Source organism: Clarias gariepinus, chromosome 12 (genome assembly GCF_024256425.1).
Source record: "Clarias gariepinus isolate MV-2021 ecotype Netherlands chromosome 12, CGAR_prim_01v2, whole genome shotgun sequence".
Taxonomy (NCBI): Eukaryota; Metazoa; Chordata; class Actinopteri; order Siluriformes; family Clariidae; genus Clarias; species Clarias gariepinus.
The window spans coordinates 5,507,590-5,517,881 of record NC_071111.1 but is presented as its reverse complement, the minus strand read 5'-3'; the positions used below and the strand labels follow the sequence as shown (position 1 = coordinate 5,517,881).

General features: G+C 44.1%; 1 long non-coding RNA gene across 1 annotated transcript; it reads left to right on the top strand.

The window, feature by feature from the left end:
• Nucleotides 1-227: 227 nt before the first annotated feature.
• On the top strand, nucleotides 228-1,428 carry LOC128534604 (uncharacterized). The gene is made up of 2 exons (XR_008361498.1): nucleotides 228-282; nucleotides 959-1,428. It is a non-coding gene; the product is annotated as an uncharacterized LOC128534604 (long non-coding RNA).
• Nucleotides 1,429-10,292: the final 8,864 nt, after the last annotated feature.

The following is a 10,292-nucleotide window of genomic DNA, read 5'->3' as shown; positions in this document are numbered from 1 at the left end:
TGGTTGCTGTGGGTGAAGTTGCTGAGCAGCAGCTCTCAGTCATGAAGTGTTAAAGTCACAGGGCTATAAACACTCACAGAGCACTGAAGCATGGGCTGCTAATGCAAAGTGTGTGTGTGTGTGTGTGTGTGTGTGTGTGTGTGTGTGTGTGTGTGTGTGTGTGTGTGTGTGCGCGTGTGTGTGCGCGTGTGTGTGTGTGTGTGGAGGTTTTTGTACGATGGTTTCATTAGAATGTATCACTGTGGTACACTTTTGGTGGAGGCTCCAAACTCATCATCAACAGTAAGTGTTTTTTTTTTTTTAAACTAAATCTATATAGAGAATTACTAATTGTGGGAATAATTCCATCTAAACCGAACAGATTATATATGTTTATTATTGTATAATTGATGTTTATTGTGTATTATTCTGCTCTGATAAGGAATACATTTCAGTATCAGAACAGATCCCATATAAATCTTCTTAAACAAATCTCCAATTATTTATATTAAATATGTAATAATTACACACTTGCTATATATTCCACATGCAATAACTCTGCAGTTACTCTATAATAAAGATTTAATAAATATAGTTAGTGTGTGCTGATGTAAAATCCAGATAAAAGCTGCTGTGTGTGTTTGTGTTAAACAATGAATATTTCTGTAATCAGCTACATTTGTATTTGCTGCAGTTAAATATGCTGAAGGTTTGAACTATAAAGTAATAACATTTGTCATGAAAAATAATTTTTTTTTAGATAAATGACAGTGTGGAACATGTGTGTTTTTTCTCTGCACTGAAACTGATGTTAAATAATAAAATACTCAATGAAACTCAGTCATGAAGTCAGACTTTATTAGACTTAATTACTCTGTAAGATCAGTCAGTTCCACAAAGTTACAAACATATTTTATAATTGTGTGTAAATGACGTGTATATGATGTGTTTATAATGTGTGTGTGTTTCTCCTCTCCAGCGGGTGTCGTGGTAAAGCCCTCCGTGTCTCTGCTCCCTCCGTCCCCTCTGCAGCTGTCTGAGGGATCGGCCTCGCTGCTCTGCCTGCTGTCTGGCTACTCTCCACAGGGGGCGCTGGTGAGCTGGACAGTGGACGGCTCAGATGTGAAGAACGGGGTTCTGACCAGCGCAGAAGAAGAGAAGAACAGCCGTTACGGCCGCAGCAGCACCCTGACACTCAGCAAAGACCTCTGGGAAAAGGGGGAGGAGTTCAGCTGTAAGGTCTCCCATAACAACGTCAATCATCCAGTCACGTTCAGAAAGAGTCAGTGTGAAGACTAGTGGATCCAAGATAGAGTTTAACATAGAGCTGCTTATGATCATCTACAATAGAGTTTCAATTCTACACAATGCTGACATTTCTGTCTTTACTCTCTTCACTGTCCTGTTGCTCTTCCTGTAGTTTTTGCTGAAATAAAGCTGAGTTTTGGACGTTGTCTGTTCTTTTATTGGAGTTAATAGTGATGATCAGTGTGATGAGAGAGTGGGATTAGCTGTAGATTCAGTGCTGTGTGTTGTGCTTCAGTGAGTTTGACTGAAGGAAGTTGAACATCTGGTGAAGTTTCTGTTCTATTCTGGGAGAAATGAAACTATTCAGTCCTGTTCATGTAAATCTCACTTACACCTCACTGCTCTCTCCTTAAGACAGGATTAATATGTGGACTCTTATTCTTCTTTTATCTCTATTATGTTTAAAATCTCAGACTTTTATTGATATCTGACACATTAAAGGTTATAATTCCAGTGTGGTACCTTTTTACTGAATCACTGAATCCACCTCTATAAGAACTTTAACACACATATAACACACCACACACATTCCTAGTCCTGTTAAGCATGTGAGGTAATTGATTGACAGCTGTCACCTCCTATTAATGGTTAATGCTGGATGTGTGATTCAGTCTTTTAGGAACATGTACACTGGAACCTCGGATTACAAGCATAGTTCGTTCCGGAAACGGGCTCGTAATCCAAAACACTCGTAAAACCAATTAAATTTTCCCATATGGGAAACTTAAATTATTCGTTCCACAGCCCCAAAAAATAAATACATAAAAAATAATTAACACAAAATATAAAGTAAAAATTAAACAAATTAATGTGCATTTTACCTTTAAAAAAAGTAAAAATAAATGCGAGCAGGCGCCCTGTGTGTGTGTGTGTGTGTGTGTGTGAAGCTGTCTCAGCTGTGTGTCTCATCTTAAACAGTACACCTGTCTTATTTGAATTTTTACACTAACATAAACAGACATTAATGGAAAGACTGTTTCGTCTGGAAAAATTAGCAAGGAACATCGCTACTGACACACATGTGAGGAATCACTGCTGTAACGTAACGGAATCACTGCTGTAACGTAAAACAAACACACAAATGAACCAGCTCTTTACCTTTGTGACAGGGCAGAGTTTCTGTGGAGAGCAGAGTGTGTGCGCACGTAATTTGGCACTGTGCCAGTTCACACACACTCACTCTCTCTCACTCTCTCCCTCGCCTAATGTGTGTGCGTGTTTGTGCGTTTGTGAAGCAGAGAGGGGGTGCTTTACACACACACCCAAACACGCACACACATTAAGGCAAGAAAGACAGAGAGAGTGTGTGAACCGGCACAGTGTCAAATTACGCACGCACACACACAGCGATGGGCTGAGGAAGAAAATGGATTTTTTAACCTCTGTATTGAGATTTTCTTTCACTTAACTCGCGGACACACACGTGTTATAAGAAACAGTACACGCACTCTGTACACACACGCTTACAAACACAAAATAAAATATGTTTTACACACACGCACTGTCACAGTGTTATAGTAAACAGTAAACGCGTCCACAGATGTTGATTATACCAGTAACAGACGAGCACTAAGACCCAGCAGGGGAGACAATTCCTGACAAAACTGCACATTCCAGGGTGGCCTTTTATTGTGGGCAGTATAAGGTACACCTGTGCACTACTCATGATGTCAGATCAGCATCTTGATGTGTCACACCTGTGAGGTGGGATGGATTATCTCAGCAAAGCAGAAGTGCTCACTATCACACATTTAGACTGATTTGTGAACAATGTTTGAGAGAAATGGTAATATTGTGTATCTGGAATGAATTTTAGATCTTTAAGTCCATCTCCTGAAAAATCGGAGCAGAAACAAAGGTGTTGCGTTTATATTTTTGTTGAGTGTATATATATATATACACACACACATATATATACACATATCTACATATACACATACACACATATGCATACATGTATATACCCATACACACACGATTGTGAGAGTGTGTCTCCTTGTGTATAAATGTATAGGGATTTCCCCAATGTATGTAGTGCAAAAGGCAATTATGTGCAGTCTGGAGTGCATAAAGTGGCTTAGTGACTATATAGTGACAGTGTGAAAGTGACAGTGTAGTGTCATTGGAGACCTATTGGTCAGTGTTCAGCAGTCTGATGGCCTGATGATAAAAGCTGTCCCTCAGCCTGCTGGTTTGGGACCGGATGCTTCCATACCTCCTGCCTGACGGGAGCAGTTTAAATAGGTGGTTACTGGGGTGACTGGAGTCTTTGATGATCCTCCTCGCTTTCGTCAGGCCCTGCTTCCTGTAGATGTCCTAGAGGGAGGGAAGCTCACCTCCAATTATCCTTTTGGAACACCGCACCACTCTCTGCAGAGCTTTGCGGTTGTAGGCGGTGCTGTTGCCGTACCAGGTCGTGATGGATCCAGTGAGGATGCTCTCGATGGCACAGCGGTAGAAGGTCCTGAGTATGCGGGGGCTCACGCCAAATCTCTTTAGTCTCCTGAGAAAGAAGAGTCGCTGCTGCGCCCTCTTCACTGTTTTGTCAGTATGAACTGACCATGTGAGATCCTCTGCTATGTGAACACCCAGGAAACGGAAGCTGCTCACTCTCTCCACAGCAGCGCCGTTGATGATGATGGGGGAATGTGCACCTCTACACCTCCAGAAGTCCACTATCAGCTCCTTGGTCTTTCCGACATTGAGGGAAAGATGATTCTCCTGGCACCAATGTGTCAGGGCACTGACCTCTTCCCTGTATGCCGTCTCATCACCGTTGGTGATAAGACCCACCACTGTTGTGTCGTCCGCAAACTTTACAACGATGTTGGAGCTGCTAGTGGCCGTGCAGTCGTATGTGTAGAGTGAGTACAGTAAAGGGCTCAGTACACACCCCTGTGGAGCACCAGTGTTCATTGTGACGGAGGATGAGGTGATACTGCCCAGTCTGACAATCTGGAGTCTGTTGGACAGGAAGTTGAGAATCCAGCTGCAGAGAGAGCTGCTCAATCCTAGATTTTGTAGTTTCCTGTCCAGCTTCGAGGGAACGATGGTGTTGAATGCAGAGCTATAATCTACTAGCAGCATTCTCACATACGTATCTTTCTTCTCCAGGTGGGTTAGGGCAGTATGTAGAGCCAGGGCTATGTTGTGGCGGTATTCAAATTGTAGAGGGTCCAGTGAGTTCAGGGATGTGATGGTGGAGGATTTGGGTATAGGGACGATGGTGGCCATCTTGAAGCAGGCTGGGACTACAGACAGAGAGAGGGAGAGGTTAAAGATGTTCATGAACACTCCAGCCAGCTGAGCCGCGCATGATTTAAGGACACGGCCGGGGATTCTGTCAGGACCAGCGGCTTTGCGTGCGTTTACCTGTCTGAAACACTTCCGTACATCCTCTTCAGACACAGTGTGTGCACTGAGGTCATTCATAATGCGTTCGCTGTGCAGTCTCGTGTTGTTGGCTGTGTCGAATCTAGCGTAAAATACGTTTAGATCCTCACACAGTGAGGCCGTGGTCTGCGGCGTGCTGGTTTTCCCTCTGAGGTCCGCAATTGTATTCGTTTCGCAGACTTAATAGTCTTCCGAAGTTGGTAGGTGGCGTGTGTAAGGGTCCTCCACTAGAGGTCACTGTTTTTATTTTGTAGTTTTTGTTGGCCGACTCAGTTTCCCAGCAGGTACCTCGGTCAGGTGAGGCAGTGCACACCTGAACCGAGGTAGCCATCAATCAATCTATAAATAGCTGTTTAGACTGGGAAACTGGGTCGAGCATTTTTGGTACCACCACTGTCATTTATGTGGGCATTCTGGTTTGTTCTGTTTTGTTATCTGTTTAGTTTGTACTTTGATTTTAGTTGACTTGGGCTCTCTTATTGGCAATGTCTCTGTGTATCTTGTGTGTGTCTGTGTTAGTGGAGCTGATTCAGTCCTGTCCTCCTGTGTTCTTGTGGTTAGCTAGAGCAGGTAAGTAGTTAGGTGTGTGTTTGGCTAGGAGCGTGTTTAGCTAAGATCTATATTGTGTTACAGTAACTAGCATGCTTCTAGCCATAGCCCCTTTGTGTCTCTAGCTGTCCTGTGTTTCCTCTCCCCCTAGTGTCCCAGTGCGCCTAGCTTTAGAGTGCTGTCCCTTCTGGCTTTGGAGTAACGACTAGCTTGTGAGTGCCGCCTCGCTTAGTCTTGGAGGGCTGCCTCGCCTAGCCACTGGGTATCCCTTGTCTGTGTTTCTGTGACCCATTCCCTAGTGTGTGTTAAGCTATCAGGTAAGTGTAGCTTAGTGCATGTTGGGGCTAAAGACATGCTTGGCTAGGTGTATGTGTAGCTAACTGCCATGGTTAAGCACTGCTTAGCCATGTTTAGCTAAAAGCCATGCCTAGCTGATTGCCATGTCTTTAGCCCTCGTCCCGTCCCTCTCCTGGTCTCTCGTCTCTAGTCTTTACGTGTCTCCCGTTCTCTCTAGTGTCTCCCGTTCTCTCTAGTGTCTCCTGTTCAGTCTAGTGTCTCCCGTTCTCTCTAGTGTCTCCCGTTCTCTCTAGTGTCCAGTTTCAGCTCCACTCCTCGTTTGTGTCCAGTTAGGTGTTTGTCCCCCTGCCTGTGTCTCGCCACAGGGCGTGTTACGTGTCTCCCTTTGCCTGTGTCTCGCCACAGGGCGTGTTACGTGTCTCCCTTTGCCTGTGTCTCGCCACAGGGCGTGTTTTGTGTCTCCCCCTGCCTGTGTCTTGCCACAGGGCGTGTGTTTGTTCCCCTGTCTGTGTCTTGCCAGAGAGCCCCTGTTAGCACAAACTTAAGTATTGTTTGAGTTTGTTTGTTCCTTTGTTTGTATCTTTATTTATACTTTGTGTTTACCCTTAATTAAAAGACTCTTTTTAGTTACACCACCCCTCTGCCTCTATGCCTGCTCCTTCCGCCCACGGCGTTCAACACCTGCCACAACACCCCGATCGTGACAGCGTGTTTATATTCAAATGTGTTAGCAGAGGCAAAGGCAGAGTTCCATGCTGCCAGTGCCATGCGAACATCACTGTTTATCCATGGTTTCTGGTTTGGATAAATTTTTACTGTTTTGGATGGTACAACATCATCTACACATTTCCTGATAAATCCGCAAACTGAGTCTGCGTATTCATCAATGCTGTCTGCAGCTATTCGAAACATTTCCCAGTCCACGTGATCAAAACAGTCCTGTAACATGGAATCTGATTGGTCCGACCAGCAGTGCACCGCTCTTAGGGTTGGAGCTTCCTGTTTCAGCTTCTGCCTATAGGCAGGCAGAAGCAGAATGGAGCGATGATCTGATTGGCCAAAAGGGACGCGGGGGAGGGCTTTGTACGCATTCCGGAAGAAAGTGTAACAGTGGTCGAGCAGCCGCTCTCCTCGTGTGTTGAACTGAATGTGTTGATGGAGTTTGGGTAAAACTTTCCTTAAGTTGACTTTGTTAAAGTCTCCAGTCATGATAAACACTGCCTCTGGGTGCGCGGTTTTCCTGACTGCTGATCGCGCTGTACAGTTCCCCGTGTGCTCGGTCAGTGTCGGCTTGTGGGGGAATATAAACAGCCGTAATAATGACTGCTGAAAATTCCCTCGGTAGCCAGAATGGCCGACACATAAGCATCAGAAACTCCAGGTCCGGTGAGCAAAAGGACTTTATCGGGTGCACGTTTGCATAATCACACCAGGAGTTGTTGATCATGAAGCACACGCCGCCGCCTTTGCTTTTCCCAGTTAGCTCCCGCGACCTGTTTACGCGGTGCACGGAGAACCCTGGTAGCTGAATCACGGAGTCCGGTATCTTGTCCGACAACCAGGTTTTTGTAAGGCAGATCACGCAGCAGTACCGCGTCTCCCGCTGAAGGGAGATTCATGCCCGAAGTTCACAAAGCTTGTTCTTTAGAGACTGTACGTTTGCTAGTAATAAGCTGGGGAGCGGTGGTCTGTTACTGCGCCGTCTCAGTCAAACCAAAACGCCGGATCTTCTACCTTTACGCCGGCATTTGCGGGTTCCAGGGATCCAGGACAAAGGCGTCTCGGACGAGATGAATGGGGGATTTGTGAATGGAGGATCTGTGTTCCAAAACTTGAACTCCGGAAAACGGTAAGAAAGTCCTGCTCTTATATCCAGTAATTGTGATTGATTGACAGCTGTCACCTCCTATTGGTGGTTAATGCTGGATATGTGATTTAATCTTTTAGGAACATGTGTATAGAACTGGATAAAACAGTTACAGATGAAGCAGGGACACCTACAAAGCCGTGTCAGGGAAAAACAAACAAAAAACGGAAACACAGAAAATAAAATGCAGAAATGGGAACAGGCTCAAAAAGGGAAGTCTTCTCTTTTTATTATTTACTAAAATACATAATATTATATTTTATTATATATTATATAAATGACTAAATGAGTGAATAAAGATCAGGGACCCTGTTGTGAGCAGCATTTGTCCACACCAGCATGAGTTGTGTCTTACATTACTGAACCTGTGTTTATTTACATGTGGTCTACTAATTTTGTCCCATAGTCCACGTCCACTGAAACCATCTGGAATCCCACACTGATGCTGAGATACCTGGTGTATATGGAGTTTAGGAGCTTCTCTAGGTTTCTGTATAGCTTCAGGAAAAGAAGTTATTTTGTGATTGTAAGTTAGAATTAACCATCCTGTTAAAGTAAGATTTTATATAATATATAGTAAAAAACTTTCTATACACACTTTCTAAGTAACATGTACAAAATTAAGTAAAAAGAACTTAAAAGAATCAAACAAAATATGAGAAATGCATGAATGGAGTATGTGTGTATGTGTGTGTGTGTGTCTGTGTGTGTGTGTGTGTGTGTGTGTGTAGAAGGTATATTTAGCTGATGTAGTAGCTGTGTGTGTGTGTGTGTGTGGGTCTGTACGAGAGTGTGCAAACCACAAATATAAAAGCACTTTCCCCCACATTCATGCCTTCCTGTGTCATTTACACTAGTGGAGATTGTGGGTAGGTACGGCAGACCCCGAGTCCCTTCGTACCCTGCAGCAGTTTATCTGACACCTGCTCAATATGATTATTCACTTTGAATGGCTTTTACAGCAGCTCACACAGACTGAAGATGCCAACAGTGAAGCTCACACTAGATCCAGCAGTGCAGGGGTCAGGATGTCCCTCTCTCCAATCCTCAGAATGATGCCCAATGTCTCTTGATAAAGTTTTAGCATCACTGTTAATGCAGCAATCTGATGATATTAAAAGCAAGTCATTGTATAGCATTAGTGTTCAGGTTTAGATTATTACCATTTATAACACTTTCTGAAATATCTAGTAGTGATTAGCCTCCAATAGTCATACCATTACAACACAACCTATTATCCCACCTGGACAGCTGGGGCCCTTCGAGACATGACTCCATAAGACCTGTGGGGACAGTGCTGTGGTTTCTCTCACCAGGACATTAACAGGGATCTTTTCACCATGTCACCAGGGACCAATCAGAGCACAGGGCTGTGAGACGCCTTTGTTGAACAATTCTTTTATTATTCATCAATTATTGTTAGATCTTAAATGCTAAACACACATTAAACAGTGGAGACAAGATTTATTTCTCATTTTTTTTTAATTCAGTGATTCCTGCCAAGAAGAAGGAAAGGTCTACTTTAAATAATTTAGATATTATAAAGATGTTTAACATATACACTACTGTTCAAAAGTTTGGGGTCACTTTTTAACTCTGATGGTTCCTGATTTTTTATTTATTTCCACATTGTAAAGGAATGCTGAAGGCGTATAAAAATGCATTAATCCCCTTTGAACCGTTAATGGTGAGATGTTTCTGCTACTTCTGCTACTTCTAGTCCAAGTACTGGAGAAACAGATGCGTCTTGAGTCGTCGTTTAAAGATAGTCAAAGTCTCTGCTGTACGGACATCTAGACGAAGTTTATTTCACCACCTAGGTGCCAGAACAGAAAAGAGCCTGGATGAGTGCCGCCCTCGATCCCTGAAAGATGGTGGGATGAGGCGAGCAGTGCTGGAGGATCGGAGGGAACATGGTGCAGTGCGTGGTGTGATTAGCACAGAGAGGTAAGTGGGTGCTGGGCCATTTTTAGCTTTGTAGGCAAGCATTAGTGTTTTGAATTTGATGCGGGCTGCTACAGGACGCCAGTGCAGGGAGCGGAGAAGTGGGGTGGTGTGGGAGAACTTAGGAAGGTTAAAAACGAGACGTGCTGCTGCATTCTGGATCAGTTGTAGAGGACGAATCGTGGACAGAGGCAGGCCTGCCAGGAGTGAGTTGCAGTAGTCCAGTCTTAAAATAACAAGGGACCGAACAAGCACCTGAGTAGCCTGTGAAGAAAGAAATGTGCAAATTCTTCTGATATTGTAAAGAAGAAATCGACAAGAGCGAGTAAGGTTAGCGATGTGTGGGAAAAATGACAAATGATTGTCCACGGTTACCCCAAGATTGCGGGTGGTGGCTCAAGGAGTGATTTGATTGTTGTCCAGGGATATCACAAGGTCTTGACATGGGGATGAGTCACAAGGGATAAACAACAGTTCAGTTTTACTGAGATTGAGCTTCAGCTGATGAGCAGCCATCCAGAATGAGATGTCTGCCAGACATGCTGAGATCCGGGTGGAAACCTGAGTGTCAGAGGGAGGAAAGGAGAGAACAAGTTGGGTGTCATCTGCATAACAATGGTATGAAAATCCTTGCGATGATATGACCTTACCAAGAGACCGGATATAGAGGGAGAACAGAAGAGGACCAAGTACTAAGCCCTGCAGGACACCAGTAGAAAGTCTACGTGGGGCAGATGTAGATCCCCTCCATGTTACCTCATATGACCTATCTTCTAGGTAACAAGCAAACCATTCCCACCCTGTTCCACAAATTCCAAGGCTTGTGATAATAGATAATAGAATCTTGTGGTTCACTGTGTCAAATGCAGCTGACAGGTCCAAAAGAATGAGGACAGATGACAGTTGAGCAGATCTAGCAGCATGAAGCTTCTCAGTGACTGACAGAAGGGCAGTC